General features: G+C 38.5%; 1 long non-coding RNA gene across 1 annotated transcript; it reads left to right on the top strand.

Moving 5' to 3' along the window:
- Nucleotides 1-313: 313 nt before the first annotated feature.
- Nucleotides 314-7,925, top strand: LOC143639891 (uncharacterized). Its single transcript, XR_013154814.1, has 4 exons — nucleotides 314-492; nucleotides 5,883-5,936; nucleotides 6,344-6,402; nucleotides 7,898-7,925. It is a non-coding gene; the product is annotated as an uncharacterized LOC143639891 (long non-coding RNA).

Below are 7,925 nucleotides of genomic sequence, written 5' to 3'. Positions count from 1 at the left end.
CCTCCAAGAACCTGAACATACACGCTGGACCAACATGTTCCTAGGCTCCGGGCCCATTCGTGGAGGGTGATCATGAGTGTGGAGACACCGTGTGGTCCCTGTACTCTGTGGCATACCATGCCCCCATTGTGGGTCACGCTACGAACTGTCACACGACCCTAAAGGACCGGAACTTTGTCGTTCGCTCTAAGAGGCCGAGGTTCATGGGCTCCGCCATCTTGGCTACGCTCTCTCGCACCTCACCACGCCCCTCACGCCGGAAAGGACATTCGCCAAGCCACGCCCCCGTCCTTCCAACCCCCGCCTCTATGAACACTATGCTCTCCGCTCTAGACTCCTTTCCTTGTTAGTGTAGACGGGTGGGTACCGTCTATACCAACCACCGGACTCTCGCCGCGACCACGCCACCGTCTTCCGTAGGGGCCACTGTTCTTATTACGTGCAAGAGGAGGAAGGCCACGGCCGGACTCTGCCCAAGCTCAGGGCACATACGTGCGTCCCACCTACTTCAGGCCCCTACTCAGGCCCCTCTTCCGGTCCTGTGCCCGACCCTCCCTCGCGCTACTCCGTTGCCCACCTCCATCCGTGACCAGGCCCCCACACCGCGTCCAGTCCACGTAACTGAGCATAAGGTCTTTTACATCCTCCTGACCACCCGGTCACGTCCATCTTGCCCACCCGAAGCCCCTCCCTTGCCCCCACAGGCCATATTCTCGTTCAGGTCTCGCCGCGGCGATTCGCCCGGGCTTCGGCTCTTCCTCTAGGAATTGGGGACCTGTGCTCCTCAGTGCCCAGGCCCCTACCTTCGTCGTTGACGAGGCTAGGGCCCCGGTTTCCTGTCATATCCCTTACCTCTTGCTACACTCCTCCGTCCTGGCCAATCCTAGCAGTCTTCCCAGGCTACTCGCCACAATCTTGGACTCATAGTAGTCACTCCCATCCCGCGCATGCGTATTTGCATGCCTTAATCCTCGCTTGTCACTGTGTTCCCAGGCCATCCACTTTGAGTTCCATTGTAGTGACACCTCTCCCGCCAGGACTAGGTCCCGCTACAAGAAGGAAGGCAGGTCTCTTTAGAAAATTGTCCTGCCCAGGGTTGGACACCGGTGGCATTTATAGCGTGAAATGAGCCCACGATTCTCTGATCTTCCTCTAAAAATCGACTTTGTTCACGTTTTTCTCAGCATTTTAAATACTACCTCTTAATGAACAGAAACCAGGTAGGAAGCAGAACTGTTAAACCAGTGATAAAACCCTGTTCCTTCCAGCTAGGTTTCATGTCCTCTAGCCCCCCCCCCCCAAGGGAGCCATCTGAAACTGTGTCCTTTCCACCCCTCAGCACCCTTGAAATACTAGGCAGATGTGTGTGTGTGTGGCATGAGCACACTCTCCCTCTGCTCCTTGTTCCTTCATGGTGTTTAGGGCCTGTTGAGACACCAGCACACTTAAAATTCTGCTTGCTGTCCTCTCAGAGATTACTCTTGTATTTCCTCTGTTTACTATTCTGGGGTCTACAAGAAAAAAGCGAGGAGGTCACTATCAGCTCTAATTTTTTTTTTTCTGCCCAGAAATTTCTGAAGAAGTTCCTGCAGGAAGGACATTTTCTATTCACCTTTCATGCATTCATTCAAGAGGATTCATCCAGTATTATATTCCAGTACAAATAAGCTATATCCCAAGGAGCTTACAGGCAAAAGTTCCCCCAACTTGGGTTTGGATAGGGCAGGAAATAAAGAGAAAGTTAAAAATGGTGTAGTAAGGGGATTGATTGGTAGTAAAGGATCTGGTAAGTGCTGGTCTGTTGATTGAACTAGCAGCAGTATTTGGGGGCAGAAAACAAAGGAAACCACTTTCAAAGTACTTATGACAACCCCTTACACAACTTCTCAATAAATCCTCACTGAAAATATGCCCTTTTTAACTTGTGTAGAGGGCTGTAGTTTTTCCCTCTGTGGTAGTAAGATTGGCTACATATAATTCAACATATGGCAGCAGTCAAGATCTTGTTTCCTATTTTGACATCCAGCAGTCAACATTTTATGATCAGATATGAAGTATGAGTTCCTTTCTCTGTTCACCTTCCTTCCACTTCTGCTGTGAAGATAGTAGGGAGGGGATTAACAATGCTGAGCTAAAAGTAGCACAGAGTAAACAGCAGTTTTCAACAAAATATTTTTCTTATGTATACCTTGACCCTGAGAACTCCCATTTGTAGAAAATGTTTCAAATGCCAATCATTTATTGCCTGAAAAAATAAACTCACATGAAATAGGACCAAGTACACTCTGTTACTGCCTTGATTTTTATAACATAGTTATATTCACCTTTGGCTACAAATTATTTGAAGCAATTTACCAAAATTTAAACAACATTGTATAGAGAAATAGTTCAAAGAACCAGAGGGGTAACTCATTGAGGAAGAATAAATAAAGCAGTCAATTACATACCCTCGGATATAGAAGGTGGGGATAACAAAAATTTGAAGGTTTTATGGTGTTCATAAAAAACAGTTGGGATTTTGTTTTTGAGAAACACAATTTTTCTTAAGCTTTTTAGTCCTGAGGGACATGCCAATTCCTCACTATTATCATGCTGTTAGTTAAGTGAGAAATATGTATCCTATGGAGTTACCCAAAGATCCTCTGTATGTAAACTGTTGTCACGATCACAAAACATAATACATTAAATTAATTTTATGAACATGTAAACTTTCCATTTTAACTAAGTACTCAAATCCCCAATGTTCTGGTTTAATTCAGGGTGATATTTAGATGATATTTAGATCATTTTTCCTTTGGATGGCAAATCAGTTTCCACTCACATGTCAAATCTTTTCCATTCATATTGGCTGGCTGAATAAGTGAGTTGGGAAGTTTTGTAGCTGAGTCCATGCTCAGAAGGACAAAGTCTTGTAACAGATTAATAACATCTTTGTGGGCACAGGATGGGTAAGTGTCTGTAAGCAATAGCATATCTAGCATCTCTGATTTCAGTAATGGCAGTTTTGTGTGCACATCTTTTATGCAGTCTACATTTCTCATGATGAAGCTTTTAATGAAAATCAGGTCATTTTTGCTCTAAAACCCTGGAGTGGAAACTCTGAGAGATTAATTCCTGTATCTTTTGTATCAATCAGAATTAGAGCAGTTTAATTTTTTTTTTTTTTTTTTTGGTAGTTTAGATGGACAGAATGCCTTTATTTTATTTATTTATTTTTATTTGGTGCTGAGGATGGAACCCAGTGCCTCACGCATGCTAGGCAAGCACTCTGTCACTGAGCTACAGCCCCAGCCCCAGAATTAGAGCAGTTTAAAATTCTGTTATGAAAATAAGAACATACAGCCTAAAAGTTACATGGCCAGATGACCTTCCTCCACCTCTGTAGAGGTTGGCAAGGGAAGTACCTATAGACAGTATTAAGACTGGGTGACCTCCAGGTGGCAGTAAAATAGAATATTAAGGATGGATAATACTATACCATAGAGCATGTCTGCAATAATTTTAGCCTAGAAAGAAATTATGACTTGCCCAAACCAGGAGAAAACTCAAGAACTATCCAGAGACAAAATTACTACAGATTTAGTTATAGATCTAATTTGCATTTATTAGTGATTCATGAATCATGGCATCCTCTTTTCTAGAAAATATCATGAAAGCTCCCAGTGTGCATTAGGAGAACAGTATGTTTTGTAAGTCAGAAACAAGGAAACATAACAAGAGAAGAAATACCGATTGATTAATATTAAATTCCTTTGGCTTACTTTTTTATAAGGTTGAAGCAGAAGGACTTCCTTCTTACATATGTTGACCTAAGTAGGCGGGGTTTCCTGTTTTCAAGAAAAACTGGTCTGTTTTGGCAATGTATCTTCCTCCTTAAAGTCTCAGTTTGATCCTGCAGCATTTAACATTACTGACTCCATTTTGGTTTGGTGTGGACTCTTGGGACTAGTGCAGGAGCTGAGTCAAAACAATAGGTCACATAATTTTTGTTTAACATACCTGAGCAACAGTGGAAACAGAAACATAGGAAAAATGCTCGTGAAATTTTGCTTTTACTACATGAGATTCATTATAAAATATTGGTCTCCATGTCAAGATTAGTCACACAGACTCTCACACATTCAGTTTAAACAACTGTCCTTTAAGTTACTACCTTAGGTATATTAAGTTTGCAGAATTACATTCACCTAGTTTGTCTGAATTAATTTTTATTTGCAGGCAGTAGTGATTAACTTTCTCTGACAAACAAAATGTTAACCTGTGGAAAATAAGACAAAGTTCATAATGGATATGGCTGTTGATTAACCTACAAAATTTGATGAGCTTTTCAAATATTGTAGTTGATTTTCTCATTTTAAAAATGGCATGAGGTAGGGGGATAGAGATGAAAATATTCCAAAGCCCAGGACTCCTTATTTATCAAAAATACTAGAAACTGTTTTTCTCTCTAGGAATGAAAAAAAATAAAGGCCAAAGTATTTCAAGGTACTGTATTTTACTCTCATAGACTCAAGTTTATTAGAATTCCACTTTATGGTTCATATTAGTCAATTCAGTTTCCTTAGTCTGTGAAACATTCACGGGCTATGAGAAATGCAAAAATGAACTAAATATCTCTGCCATCTAGAAACTTAAATTTTTGTAGGACACAAAAGTAAATCATATTGGCAACAGATGCATATACAAATGTGAACAAAATGCTCTGGGAATTTGGAAGAATAAAAAATTTGTGGATTGGACAAGTCAGTTATAAAACTGTACAAGAAAGGCAAAAGAAAAGCTGCTCAAAGGAGATGATAATAAGATAGACTTGAAATAATGGCTAATATGCTTAAAGATAAATGAAACTCATAGGATTCAAACTGAGGAAATCAATCCTGTGAAACAAACACAAGCAAAAACAGAAGTAGAACATGATCAACTTGCAGTGACTAGCTGGGAGAACAGCTCAGGGGTATGAGGGAGGGTACTTAAGTGTTCATGCACCTGAAAAGCCAAGTTGGTTCAGAACTTAAGACCATGGAGTTTGAATTCTCTTACATTGACACTAAAGTGCTAATGAAGATTTTAATGTGGAAATAGTAGCAGTGTAAATGACCAGGAGAAGGACAATGAAATATAGGAAGGTAGGAAGTTCTTTCTATGATGGTGGGTTTCCAATGTGCTGGCATTTACTCAGTTCATATGTGTCCAGGGCTCCAATAACCAGGAAATCATTCTTTCTTGTTAGCCTTCTTAATAAACAGATAATTGAGCTCATTTTTAATTATATCATATATAACAAATAACGTTGCATTCTTATAGTATGCTTAATTTTACACACACACACACACACACACACACACACACAAATTTGTTTCTCTTTTATATTCTGTCCTTCCTGTATGTGTTATTTCCATTAACCCAATTATAACAAGAAAAAAAAAGTTAGCAGATACAGGCTTGAATGATGTTTCTGAAGTTAATTTAGCAGCATCCCTGGTCTCCATTCATCTGATGCCCATTGGTTCTCTCTTCAGTGCTATTTGTGATGGACAGAAATGTCTCTGGGCATTGCCAGTGCCTTCCAGAGGACAAAATCACCCTGACTGAAAAATACTACATTTATATAGAATATTTTCACACAATAGACAAAAATATCTTTTTCATATTTGTACATACATCTAATGTCAACATGATTTAATTTTTTCTCCTACAAAATTGTGTCTACATGGCAGAGACTGTATTTGGTCCATTTGTGTGTTTCTCAAAGCCCATACATCTGACTACTAATTGGAGATCTAAAGAGCTTAAAATCATTGCTGTTTGTGATGATGAAACACAGTAATTTGGGTCAACTTTAAAAGCGACGTTGGCCCTCCCTGCCTCTTGTTTTATTACAGGTAAATGGAGCCTACATATCCCCACATGCTTTTAACTCTGGTGAACTTTAAAAGGTGAGTCAAAAGAATAGCACAAATGTTCTTATTTCATGTGATCTCATATTTTATTTACCCCAGAGCAGTAGATCAATAGTTATGTACCTAGAAACTGCTTTGCAATAGTGTTGTGGAGTATAAAAAACAAAGAAATCAATTTCTTTTTCCTGTCTCAGGATACTGGGTTACCTTTTGTGTTGTTCATGGCAACGGTAATCTAAACTTTTAATTTCTGCTATCTAGAACATTTAGAAGTAAATATAGCATATTCAGAATGAAACTGCCTCATTTGTCAAGATTGCCATGGTTACTAATAAGTTATTAGGCTCTCATGTGAAATTGCTGAAACAAACAGTTTATGAAATGAATTATACAAATATAAATCCTCAGGAAATTTAATACTTAAAATTTGTACTTCACCCCAGGTGCATTCTTGTAATCCCAGCAACTCTGGAGGCTGAGACAGAAGGATCACAAGTTCAAGGTCAGCCTGGGCAATTCAGTGAAACCCTGTCTCAAAATTCAAAAGGACTGGGGCTGGGGTTATAGCTCAGTGGTAGAGCCCTAGCCTAGCACATGTGAGGCCCAGAGTTTGATCTTCAGCACCAAATAAAGATAAATAAATAAAATAAAAGTATTGTATCCATCTACAACTACAAAAAATATTTTTTAAAAATTCAAAAGGTCTGGGTATGTAGCTCAGTGGTAGAGCCCCCCTACCTAGCATTCATGCGGCTCAGAGTTCAGTCCCCAGTACTGAAAAAACAAATTCTACATCAAAACAGACACTAAATGTGGGCTTTGTAAAAAGAAAGAGAGTTAAGATAGTGTGTTGAGAAGCAAGAAAACAGAGATGGAAGTTCTGTTTTTCATCTATTTATTGAAATCTCCTTAAGTTACTTAACAATGAATTTATTTTTACTTCTTTCCATGTCACAAGTAACTTATGGCATCTTCATATTCAAAATTAGGTAATTGGTAGCACATATTTGTCATTTGAGCTTTTGTCTTTCCATTCATATGGCAGGACCTATAAAAGTCTATATTATGAATGGGCTGCAGGGATTTTTGTTGTTGCTAGTTTTTTTTCCCAGTAGGAAACACTTTTCTAGGAAATTACTGAGATATAGGAAAAAAATCAAAATTGTAACTATAAACTATTTAGAAAATAAGAATGAGATAACTTTACATCTATGTGCCTTATGTCATATGGCCAGAATAGTAGACCAAAGAAAATTTATAATCTTACATATTGCAATTATTAACTGAGAAGGAGTAAAAGATAAATGAACCTACTAACTCAAGAGTTAGAAAAATAAGAAATGAAATGACCACAGAAGTAAGGACTTAAGAAATGCGTATAAGATGATGAATTAGAAAACAGAACAGAATTGAAAATTAGATCCATAATCTTGTTCTTTGATTAAACTGCAACATAGATAAACCTCTGGCAAGTTTAATGGAAAATGAGAAAAATTAATATATACACTAGAAAACAAAGAGAACATAGCAACAAATGTACACATTATATAGGAAATATTTCAGAAAGTCCATGAGAATATTGGAATACCTTATATGAAAATGAATAATTTCTTAGAAATTGTAAACAGCCAGGGCTAAGGAATGTAGCTCAGTGGTAGAGTGTTTGCCTAGCAAGCATGAGGCCTTAGATTTAATCTCTAGCATCTCCAGGAAGAAAACAAAACAGAACCAAAAATCCCTGAAATAAATTATCATGTAAGAAATGAAAAATTTTAAAGAACTCTTCTTCTATAATATGCATGGTCCAAATTTTTCATTCTTATACATTGTAAATATTTCTAAAGATGGACAATATTAGAAATATTTCTACTTCGTTTTCAAGGAGATAGTGTAAGGACCTAGAAGGGGGAGCACTTCAAAAATCAGCGCTTGAAGCTACATGATATTCTCTTAAGAAAATAAGTTTAAAAGTTTTTTTTTTTTTTTGGTGGTGTTAGGAATTGAACCAGGGCCTATGTGTCTGAG

Source organism: Callospermophilus lateralis, assembly GCF_048772815.1.
Source record: "Callospermophilus lateralis isolate mCalLat2 chromosome X unlocalized genomic scaffold, mCalLat2.hap1 SUPER_X_unloc_1, whole genome shotgun sequence".
Classification (NCBI taxonomy): Eukaryota; Metazoa; Chordata; class Mammalia; order Rodentia; family Sciuridae; genus Callospermophilus; species Callospermophilus lateralis.
The sequence above is the reverse complement of the archived record's forward strand: the minus strand, read 5'-3'. Positions and strand labels throughout refer to the sequence as shown.